This window comes from Rattus norvegicus, chromosome 16 (assembly GCF_021556685.1).
Source record: "Rattus norvegicus strain SHRSP/BbbUtx chromosome 16, alternate assembly SHRSP_T2T, whole genome shotgun sequence".
NCBI lineage: Eukaryota > Metazoa > Chordata > Mammalia > Rodentia > Muridae > Rattus > Rattus norvegicus.
In genome coordinates, this window is record NC_141549.1 from 44,653,179 (window position 1) to 44,666,042 (window position 12,864).

The 12,864-nt window shown below is 39.4% G+C and overlaps 1 protein-coding gene; it reads left to right on the forward strand.

The window, feature by feature from the left end:
- The window catches only part of Erich1 (glutamate-rich 1), a gene marked incomplete at its 5' end in the record, with an annotated part of 52,793,804 nt that overhangs the window by 13,782,619 nt on the left and 38,998,321 nt on the right, over positions 1-12,864 (forward strand).

Consider the following 12,864-nt stretch of genomic DNA (forward strand, 5'->3'; position numbering starts at 1 on the left):
CTTTGAGAAAATCAACAAGATAGGTAAACCCTTAGCCAGACTAACGAGAGGACACAGAGAGTGTGTCCAAATTAACAAAATCAGAAATGAAAAGGGAGACATAACTACAGATTCAGAGGAAATTCAAAAAATCATCAGATATTACTATCAAAGCCTATATTCAAAAAAACTTGAAAATCTGCAGGAAATGGACAAAATCCTAGACAGATACCAGGTAGTGAAGTTGAATCAGAAACAGATGAAGCAGTTAAACAACCCCATAACTCCTAAGGAAATAGAAGCAGTCATTAAAGCTCTCCCAACCACAAAGAGCCCAGGTCCTGATGGGTTTATTGCAGAATTCTATCAGACCTTCATAGAAGACCTCATACCAATACTATCCAAACTATTCCACAAAATTGAAACAGATGGAGCACTACCGAATTCCTACTATGAAGCCACAATTACTCTTATACCTAAACCACACAAAGACCCAACAAAGAAAGAGAACTTCAGACCAATTTCCCTTATGAATATCGACGCAAAAATACTCAACAAAATTCTGGCAAACCGAATCCAAGAACACATCAAAACAGTCATCCACCATGATCAAGTAGGCTTCATCCCAGGCATGCAGGGATGGTTTAATATACGGAAATCCATCAACGTGATCCATTATATAAACAAACTGAAAGAACAAAACCACATGATCATTTCATTAGATGCTGAGAAAGCATTTGACAAAATTCAACACCCCTTCATGATAAAAGTCCTGGAAAGGATAGAAATTCAAGGCCCATACCTAAACATAGTAAAAGCCATATACAGCAAACCAGTTGCTAACATTAAACTAAATGGAGAGAAACTTGAAGCAATCCCACTAAAATCAGGGACTAGACAAGGCTGCCCACTCTCTCCCTACTTATTCAATATAGTTCTTGAAGTTCTAGCCAGAGCAATCAGACAACAAAAGGAGATCAAGGGGATACAGATTGGAAAAGAAGAAGTCACAATATCACTATTTGCTGATGATATGATAGTATATTTAAGTGATCCCAAAAGTTCCACCAGAGAACTACTAAAGCTGATAAACAACTTCAGCAAAGTGGCTGGGTATAAAATTAAGTCAAATAAATCAGTAGCCTTCCTCTACACAAAAGAGAAACAAGCCGAGAAAGAAATTAGGGAAATGACACCCTTCATAATAGACCCAAATAATATAAAGTACGTCGGTGTGACTTTAACCAAGCAAGTAAAAGATCTGTACAAAAAGAACTTCAAGACTCTGAAGAAAGAAATTGAAGAAGACCTCAGAAGATGGAAAGATCTCCCATGCTCTCGGATTGGCAGGATTAATATAGTAAAAATGGCCATTTTACCAAAAGCGATCTACAGATTCAATGCAATTCCCATCAAAATCCCAATCCATTTCTTTAAAGAGTTAGACAGAGCAATTTGCAAATTCATCTGGAATAACAAAAAACCCAGGATAGCTAAAACTATCCTCAGCAATAAAAGGACTTCAGGGGGAATCACTATCCCTGAACTCAAGCAGTATTACAGAGCAATAGTGATAAAAACTGCATGGTATTGGTACAGAGACAGACAGATAGACCAATGGAATAGAATTGAGGACCCAGAAATGAACGCACACACCTATAGTCACTTGATTTTTGACAAAGGAGCCAAAACTATCCAATGGAAAAAAGATAGCCTTTTCAGCAAATGGTGCTGGTTCAACTGGAGGTCAACATGTAGAAGGACGCAGATCGATCCATGCTTACCACACTGCACAAAGCTTAAGTCCATGTGGATCAAGGACCTCCACATCAAACCAGAGACACTCAAACTAATAGAAGAAAAACTAAGGAAGCATCTGGAACACATGGGCACTGGAAAAAATTTCCTGAACAAAACACCAATGGCTTATGCTCTAAGATCAAGAATTGACAAATGGGATCTCATAAAACTGCAAAGCTTCTGTAAGGCAAAGGACACTGTGGTTAGGACAAAACGGCAACCAACAGATTGGGAAAAGATCTTTAGCAATCCTACAACAGATAGAGGCCTTATATCCAAAATATACAAAGAACTCAAGGAGTTAGACTGCAGGGAGACAAATAACCCTATTAAAAAATGGGGTTCAGAGCTAAACAAAGAATCACAGCTGAGGAATGCTGAATGGCTGAGAAACACCTAAAGAAATGTTGAACATCTTTAGTCATAAGGGAAATGCAAATCAAAACAACCCTGAGATTTCACCTCACACCAGTGAGAATGGCTAAGATCAAAAACTCAGGTGACAGCTAATGCTGGCGAGGATGCGGAGAAAGAGGAACACTCCTCCATTGTTGGTGGGGCTGCAGACTGGTACAACCATTCTGGAAATCAGTCTGGAGGTTCCTCAGAAAATTGGACATTGAACTGCCTGAGGATCCAGCTATACCTCTCTTGGGCATATACCCAAAAGATGCCCCAACATATAAAAAAGACACATGCTCCATTATATTCATAGCAGCCTTATTTATAATAGCCAGAAGCTGGAAAGAACCCAGATGCCCTTCAACAGAGGAATGGATACACAAAATGTGGTATATCTACACAATGGAATATTACTCAGCTATCAAAAACAATGACTTTATGAAATTCGTAGGCAAATGGTTGTAACTGGAAAATATCATCCTGAGTGAGGTAACCCAATCACAGAAAAACACACATGGTATGCACTCATTGATAAGTGGCTATTAGCCCAAATGCTTGAATTACCCCAGATGCCTAGAACAAATGAAACTCAAGATGGATGATCAAAATGTGAATGCTTCACTCCTTCTTTAAAAGGGGAACAAGAATACCCTTGGCAGGGAATAGAGGCAAAGATTAAAAGAGACACAGAAGGAACACCCATTCAGAGCCTGCCCCACATGTGGCCCATGCATATACAGCCATCCAATTAGACAAGATGGATGAAGCAAAGAAGTGCAGGCCGACAGGAGCCAGATGTAGATCTCTCCCGAGAGACACAGCCAGAATATAGCAAACACAGAGGCTTATGCCAGCAGCAAACCACTGAATTGAGAATAGGACCCCCGTTGAAGGAATCAGAGAAAGAACTGGAAGAGCTTGAAGGGGCTCGAGACCCCATATGTACAACAATGCCAAGCAACCAGAGCTTCCCGGGACTAAACCACTACCTAAAGACTATACATGGACTGACCCTGGACTCAGACCTCATAGATAGCAATGAATATCCTAGTAAGAGCACCAGAGGAAGGGGAAGCCCTGGGCCCTGCTAAGACTGAACCCCCAGTGAACTAGATTGTTGGGGGGGAGGGCGACAAGGGGGGAGGGTGGGGAGGGGAACACCCATAACGATGGGGAGTGGGGAGGGGGATGTTTGCCCGGAAACCGTGAAAGGGAATAACACTTAAAATGTATATAAGAAATACTCAATTTAATAAAAAAAATAAAATAAAAATAAAAAAAGGACACTGCCATTGAGACAAAATAGCAACCACCAGATTGGCAAAAGACCCATTCTACATCCAATAGAGTCCTTATATCCACTATATACAAACAACTCAAGAAGAGAAACTTCAGAGAATCAAATAACCCTGTTAATAATGGGGTACAGAGCTAAACTAAGAATTCTCATCTGAGGAACATCTAATGGCTGAGAAACACCTAAAGAAATGTTCAACATCCTTACTCATCAGGGAAATGCAAATCAATCCACACTTAGGTTCTATCTCACATTAGTCAAAATGGCTAAGATCAAAACCCTAGGTTACAACAGTTGCTTGTGCAGATGTGGAGAAATACAGAGACTCTTCCATTTTTGGTGGGATTACAAGCTGTGCAACCACCCTTGAAATCAGTTTGGAGGTTTCTCAGAAAATTGGACAAAGTACTACCTGAGGACCCTATTATACCTCTCCTGGTCATACCCCTAAAAATGTTCCTAAAAATGTCCTAAAAAAGGACACATGCTCCCCTATGTTCATAGCAGCCTTATTTATAATAGCCAGAACCTGGAAAGAACACAGATGTCCCTCAACAGAGGAATGTACAGAGAAAATGAGGTACATTCACACAATGGAGTACTAGTCAGCTATTAAAAACAATGACTTCATGAAATCCATAGGCAAATGGATGGAACTAGAAAATATCTTCCTGAGATAGGTACCTCAATCACAAAAGAACACACATGATATGCACTCACTGATAAGTGGATATTAGCCCAAAATCTTTGAATATCTAAGAAAAATTCATAGGTGATGTAAACTCAAGAAGGAAGACCAAAGTCTGGATGATTCCTTCTTAGAAAGGAGAACAAAATACTCATGGGAGGAAATACAAGGACAAAGAGTGGAATAGATACTGAAGAAGAGGTCATTCAGAGACTGCCCCAACTGTGAATCCAGCCCAAACATATACAGCCACCAAACCCATACAGTATTTCTGATGCCAAGAAGTGCATGCTGATAGGGGGCCGATATAGCTGTCTCCTGAGAGGTTTTACCAGAGCATGACTACTACAGAGGTGGAAGCGCTAGCAGCCAATGATTGCATTGCGAATGGAGTACCCAATGGAGGAGTTAGAGAAATGATTGAAGGAGCTGAAGGGTTTTGCAACCCCATAAGAACAACAATACCAACCAACCAGAGTTCCCAGGGACTAAACCAACATCTAAAGAGTACACATGGACAGACCCATGGCTCCAACTGCATGTGTAGCAGAAGATGGCTTTGTTGTGCATGAATGGGAGGAGAAGCTCTTGGTCCTTCCAAGGCTAGATGCCCCAGTGTAGGGGAATGCCAGGGTAGGGAGGCGTGAAAGGATGGGTGGATTTGAGGGAGAGCACCCTAATAGAAACATGGTGAGAGGGGTTGTATAGGGGGGTTATGGACAGGATTCTGGGAAAGGGGATAGCATTTGAAGTATCAATAAAAATTCCAATAAAAATTAAATAAGCGTGGAGTACTAAGCTAAATAGAGAATTCTAAACTGATGAATTCAAATGATTGAGAAACACTTAGAGATATATTCCACATTCTTAGTTATCAGGGAAATGCAAATCAAAATAAATTGAGACTCTACCTCACACCAATCAGAATGGCTAAGATAAAAAACTCAGGTGACAGCAGATGCTGGCTAATATGTGGAAATAGAGGAGCACTCTTCTATTCCTGGTGTGACTGCAGTTTGGTAAAACCGCTTGTTAATCAGCCTGACAGTTCCTGAGTAAATTGAAAATAGTTCTACCTGAAGACTCACCTATACCACTACTGGGCCTATACCCCCAAAATGCTCTAACTTATAATAAGGACACATACTCCACTATGCTCATAGCAGGCTTATTTATAATTATCAGAAAGTGCAAACAGCCTAGGTGTCCCTCTACAGAAGTATGGATGCAGAAAATATGGTACATGTACACAATGGAATACTATGAAGCTATTAAAAATAATGACTTCATGAAATGCACAGGCAAATGGATGGAAATAGAAAATACCATCTTGAGTGAGGTAATCTAGATACAAAAGAAAACACATGGCATGGGGACAGGGAGGGAATGGGGGCTTATGGACAGGAAACCAGGAAAGGGAATAACATTTGAAATGTAAGTAAAGAAGTATATCTAATAAAAAATGGGGTACAGAGCTAAACAAATCATTCTCAGCAAAGAAATATCAAATGGCTGAAAAGCACCTAAAGAAATGTTCAACATCCTTAGTCAACAGGGAAATGCAAATCAAATCAACCCTGAGATTCCACATCACACCAGTCAGAATGGCTAAGATAAAAAACTAATTTGACAGCAGATGCTGGTGAGGATGTGGAGAAAGAGATACACTCCTCCATTGTTGGTGGGATTGCAAACTGGTACAACCACTCAAATCAAGAGGTTTCCAGAGGTTCCTCGGAAAATTGGACATTCTACTACCTGAGGACCCAGCTATACCCCTCCTGGGCATATAGCCAAAAGATGCTCCAACATACAACAAAGACACAAGCTTCACTGTGTTCATAGAAGCCTTATTTATAGTAGCCAGAAGCTGGAAAGAACCCAGATGCCCTTCGACGGAGGGATGTATTAAAAAAATGTGGTACATTTACAAAATGGAGTACTATTCAGCTAACAAAAACAATGACTTTATGAAATTCATAGGCAAATGCAATGAGCTAGAAAATATCATCCTGGGTGAGGTAACCCAATCACAGAAAAACACACTTGGTATGCACTCATTCATAAGTGGATATTAGCCAAAAACCTCAAATTACCCAAGATGCAATCCACAGACCACAGGAAGCTCAAGAAGAAGGATGACCAAAATGCGGATGCTCCTGCTCCTTCTTATAAGGGGAAAATATCCATAGGAGGGAATGTGGGAGCAAAGTTTAGAGCAACGACTGAAGGAATGGCTAATTAGAGCCTACCCCACTTGTGACCCATATATATACAACCACCAAAACTAGATAAGAATGATGAATTAAAAAATGCATGCTGAAAGGGACCAAATATAGATCTCTCCTGAGAGACACATCCAGAGCATGTCCAATACAGAGGTCAATGCTAGCAGCAAACCACTGAACTGAGAACAGGACCCCCTTGGGGGTAATTAGAGGAAGGATTGAAAGGGCTTATGGACAGGAAACTGGGAAATGGAATAACATTTAAAATAAAAGTAAAGAAATATATCTAATTATAAAAAAGAAAAGAAAACACATGGACTATACTCATTGATAATTGGATATTAGCCCAAAACTCACAATGCCTATGGTACAACCCAAGGACCATATGGAGCTTAGAAGGAAGACCAGAGTATGGATGCTTCAGCCCTGCATTGAGGAGGGAAACATGATGATCCCTAGAATGTAGAGGGAGAGAGGGGCCTGAGAGGGAGAAAGGAGAGGGAGGAAATACAGGGACAGTATCAGGAACTGGAGAAGATATGAGAGAGGTACAGAGGGTCAGGAAATCAAACAAAATTATGTAGCAGGACAGATGAGGAAATAGGGATAGCCACTGGAGGGTTCCACACACCAGGTAGACATGAGGCTCCCAGGCCCCAACAGGTATGACTTATCCGAAATGAACACCTCAGTGGAGAGATGTGGCCACCCACCCATTTCAGAGTTTTTGACCCAGAAATGTTCTTGTCCAAAGGAAGAACAGGGGCAAAAATGGAACAGAGACTGAAGGAAGGGCCATCAGGTGACTGTACCACCTGGGGATCTATCTATCAGGTCTGCAGACACTACCCCTGACACTCTTGCAATGGTCAAGAGGCACTTGCTGACAGGAAACTGATATGGTGGTTTCTTGGGAGGTACAGCCAGCAATTGATCAATGCAGATGTGGATGATTGGCGCCTACCATAAGAATGAGTTCAAGGACCTGTGAGGGAGCTGGTCGAACAACTGGAGGAACAGAGGGGAATTTCAACCCCATAGGAAGAACAATATAATCTGGCCTGAGCACCCAGTGATCCCAGAGACTAGCCAACCAACCAAGAAGTGTACCTGAAGGGATCCAAGACTCCAGATATATGTGTAGTAGAGGATGGCCTTGCCTGATAGCAGTGGGATGGAAGACACTTGGTCGGGGTGAGGTTTGATGCCCCAGCATAAGGGGATGCTGGAGTGGTGATACAGGAGAGGGTGGGGTGGGAGGAGCACCCCCACACAGGCAAAGAGGAGCAGTAAGGGTAGACATGGAATGTGGGGTTGGTGGAGGGGTAACCAGGAAGTGGGATATCATTTGAGATGTAAACAAATAGAATGATTAATAAAAAATAAAATTAAGCAGATGAAAATAAAAGGGAGTAAAAATAAAAAGGAAAAGAGCAACGAAGTAAAACCAAACTAAATTGGGTGAATGGTTGTGTGAGAGAGAGAAAGAGGAAGAGAGACAGACAGACAGGCAGATTAACTGAATGAAGAAAGGAGGACAAATCAGGGCCAATGATCCCAGACATTATAGTCATTAGAGCAAGACCTCAGACATAAGTTTATCCACCCTTACATATGTCTTCTTGAGAGTCCCTGGAATTCAAGGTTTCAATGATCAGGTGAGCAAAACCTGAGGAAACAATTGGAAGTATGTGGACTGATTTATAAAGATGGTTTTGAGAGATCACAGATAGGAAGTGAAGGGGAAAGGGATAAGAGAGAAATACAAATGATAGTGAGATAAAGACAGACAGACATAAACAGGCAGAGAGACTGGCAGAGACTCAGCCAAAACAAAAGGGAATCCATGGGTAACCCACAAAGTAAAATAGTAGTGACCCAATTTCAACCCTGCAAAATGCAAAGGTATGGCTTGGCTGTTGTTCTGTCACCTGTGTGGACAGCTGCCTACAACCAGCTTATGGGAAGAAGGAAGGAATTAGGAGTGATGGAATGGCTACCAGCAAGTTGATGGTGCAGGTGTGGGAGCTCTAACATCCAGGTCTACCTATTGTAGTAGAAAATAATTTGGGTTTCTACTCCACTTTTGATCATCTAGTTACAAGTTAAAGGATACAAAACCTTTATGTTTATAATAAGCCTTAATAGCCCTACAGTTCGGCAGGTATCAGCCCTCTAAGCTATTTTGTCTTATTTCTCTATCAGTAACTCCAAGGTATGTTTTGCCAATTTCTACCTGGTTTGCTCTTACTCTAATTGGCCAGCCCTCATAGACATGTTTTCCCAATTCATTCTGTCTTCTCCTCTCTTATCTCCCTGCTATCTCTGGTGGTCACTGCTCAGACCCTAAGGCTGGCAACTGAATTTCCCCCTACCTCTCATTTGCCCAAATGTAGGCTGTAGGCATCTTTATTGACCAATCAGGGATAACATAAGGGACAAGGTTACATAACCTCAGTTGGTGGAAGTGAGGAGCTCCTTGTCCCTGAGGCAACCAGGGCCAATATTTATCATTACAATATATAGCAACAGGGCAAACTTCAATGTCCAACAAGGAAAAGCTCTAGTCCTTAGGAGGCTCAACTAGTTGAGGCTAGATTCTTGGGTTGACATTTTGTGCAAACAGGCAGGGAAATTATAATTTATATAATTATAAATATATTTATAATTAAAAATATAATATGCAGCTAAATATCATTAAATTTCCTTAGATAATAGTTATTTAGGATCTTTGGATAACAAGTAAGAAAATATACATTTCTCTTTTTCTAATATTTTTACCCAATACCTAAGTTTAGGGAGGGAGCAAAACTGAAAGAGAGGAGATAAAAGAAGATAGAGAGAAATTCTGTTCTTCTCCTATGACATACACAATCCAATCAACACTTTGCCTGCAGTTGACAGTGAGAAAACAATGGGCTCATACAGACCTAGCCACTGTGAACACAAATTTCTTATACATATGTGTGTCAATAATTTACTCTTTTGAACTGGCTACAGTTTAGATCCATTTATCTTTCAGGGATTTTTGTGTATTTTTTCTACCCAAGTTGTAAATACACTCTCTTCTCTGGGAAACGGTAGTTACAGATTGACTGTAAAATCCATTCACTTAACAAAAACCAATTCATTCCATGTCTTTGCAAGGCATTTTGCCAGGTTCTGTGGTGAAGTTACAAAGATATATTTAAAGGCATTTCTGTTCCAAGAGATTAAAATGGATGATCTTAATAAACAACACTGTAATCTTAGTATCCCATTAGTGCTTGAGGCCCATAAAGCACAACTAATTAAAAAGATATTGAATCATTTTAAAAATAATAAAAATCTCATCAGTCCATTTTACATACAGAGAAATCAAATCTTACCAGCCAGATTGCTGTTTTAAATGAAATAGTTGAAATTCTTAGAAGAAATGGTATGCCTCAGGCTGTATAAGAAACTGGAATTACATAACCATTTTACATAGCATATTGCTGGTATTTTGTACTGATTCTTGTAAAATCTTGATTGAAACCAATTTGCCAAAATAAGTAAAAAGACCAAATATGAGTTAAGGAATATGTTTTCACTCAATATCACGATTAGCATATTAATGTTGTGGAGTGGCTGCTGCATTTAGTGTTTAGTGGAAGAGGATTTATTTCAGCTTATCTTGAAAAATATGTAGTATTTTCCCCTTCTTGTACTTTACATTGGATATATTCATGTGCACATGGATAACCCTCTCTCTGTGACAAAAGGAAAGCTGAAGGACATATCTGTCACTCAAGCACAGTGAACAGATGGAATGAATATTTTTTATGTACAGACAGCCCTGAGGAACTATTCAAAGAACAAATTCAACAGACAATTCATTCTCAATCTGCCTTCACATTATAATATGGGTTTTATGAAAATCCTGCTTTCTTTAACTGCATCTTGTGTGGAACTATCCCAAAAATTATTATCTTAATTGATCACTCTGTTCATCAAGAAATATCATGGAGTTTTATGGCTTCTAAGTAAATTTTATTATAGATTTAGGTAACTTGAATTTTATCCTTTAAAAATTTTGAGATTATATTATAATTAAAACACTTGTCCCTTCATTTTCGTCACTCTAAACCCTCCATGTACTCCTCCCCACTCTTCAATTTATGGTCTTATTTTTCAATAATGGTTATTGCATATATGTATATATAATCATATATGTATTTGTACATATAAATTGTTCAATTTACATAAAGTTACTTGTATATTGTTTTCAGCTCTGCCACTCAACAAACAATTGTTTTACTCTTCCCTAAGGAAAATCACCTCTCCTACTCCAAACTTTCTTCAGTTGCCTTTAGCTCTGTGTAGGATTGTGGCCTTCTGGACTTTTCCCCATGAACTTTGGCATGTCTGTTGTTGTTGTCGTCCATGTTCAGCTCCCACTTGGCCAGTCATGATGAGGATAAATGATAGATATAGCTCCTCATATTACCTGTAGAAACAATCTCACAGAAAACACCCTGATCCCTGGCTCTTAGCATCTTTCCCTGTCTTCTTCTGCAATGTTCCCTGAGCGTAAGGTCCAAGTGTGTATAACTGTGTTCATTGGGACTGGACTCCACAACTCTGCATTTTGATTGATTATGGTTTTCTGTAGTAGTCTCAATCTGCTGAAAAGAGAAATTTCCTTGATGAAGAGTTAATACTACATATATCTCTGAGTATAAGGCCAAATATTTATAGATTGTTGTTAGGGACCATGATATTAGTAAATGAGTGGTTGCAGATTCTCTTACAATAATCAAAAATTCACCCCCTCTTTTTAAGTGACTTTTAAGTTTCCATGGAGAGCTGTTGGGTTCCGCAAAGGTGTGTGTGTGTGTGTGTGTGTTACTATTACTCCCTTATGGTTATTTTGACATGCTAGTCATTGATGTGGTTCATAGTCATCATACCTGTGTAGGACTTTGGTTTCTTCCCTCATTTGAAGCTTGCATGTCAAAAGCTAGTTCTCGTAGAGGGATAATTCAGGTCAGTTCTAGATCATAGGTGTCTGAGTCCTGTTTCTGAAGGGCATTATATCTTTAGGATAAAAGACTTACCTTTCAATTAGGGAATTATGACCAAAAGTAATAATAATATACTGTGTAATTTTAGAGATTTAAAACTCTTTGGTCCCAAGAGCACATCAAAACAATCATCCACCATGATCAAATAGGCTTCATCCCAGGCATGCAGGGATGGTTTAATATACAGAAAACCATCAATGTAATCCATTATATAAACAAACTGAAAGAACAAAACCACATGATCATTTCATTAGATGCTGAGAAAGCATTTGACAAAATTCAACACCCCTTCATGATAAAAGTCCTGGAAAGGATAGAAATTCAAGGCCCATACCTAAACATAGTAAAAGCCATATACAGCAAACCAGTTGCTAACATTAAACTAAATGGAGAGAAACTTGAAGCAATCCCCCTAAAATCAGGGACTAGACAAGGCGGCCCACTCTCTCCCTACTTATTCAATATAGTTCTTGGAGTTCTAGCCAGAGCAATCAGACAACAAAAGGAGATCAAGGGGATACAGATTGGAAAAGAAGAAGTCAAAATATCATTATTTGCAGATGATATGATTGTATACTTAAGTGATCCCAAAAGTTCCACCAGAGAACTACTAAAGCTGATAAACACCTTCAGCAAAGTGGCTGGGTATAAAATTAACTCAAGTGAATCAGTAGCCTTCCTCTACACAAAAGAGAAACAAGCCGAGAAAGAAATTATAGAAACAACACACTTTATAATAGTCCCAAATAATATAAAATACCTTGGTGTGACTTTATCCAAGCAAATAAAAGAACTGTATGATAAGAACTTCAAGCCTAGGAAGAAAGAAATTGAAAACGACCTCAGAAAATGGAAAGATCTCCCATGCTCATGGATTGGCAGGACTAATATAGTAAAAATGGCCATTTTAACAAAAGTGATCTACAGATTCAATGCAATCCCCATCAAAATACCAATCTAATTCTTCAGAGACAATTTTGAAATTCATCTGGAATAACAAAAAACCCAGGATAGCTAAAACTATCCTCAACAATAAAAGGACTTCCGCGGGAATCACTATACCTGAACTCAAGCAGTATTACAGAGCAATAGTGATAAAAACTGCATGGTATTGGTACAGAGACAGACAGATAGACCAATGGAATAGAATTGAAGACCCAGAAATGAACCCACACACCTATTGTCACTTGATTTTTGATAAAGGATCGAAAACCATCCAATGGAAAAAAGATAGCATTTTCAGCACATGGTGCTGGTTCAACTGGAGTTCAGCATGTAGAAGAATGCAGATCGATCCATGGTTATCACCCTGTACAAAGCTTAAGTCCAAGTGGGTCAAGGACCTCTGCATCAAACCAGATACACTCAAAGTAGTAGAAGAAAAAGTAGGGAAGAATCTCGAACACATGGGCACTGGAGAAAATT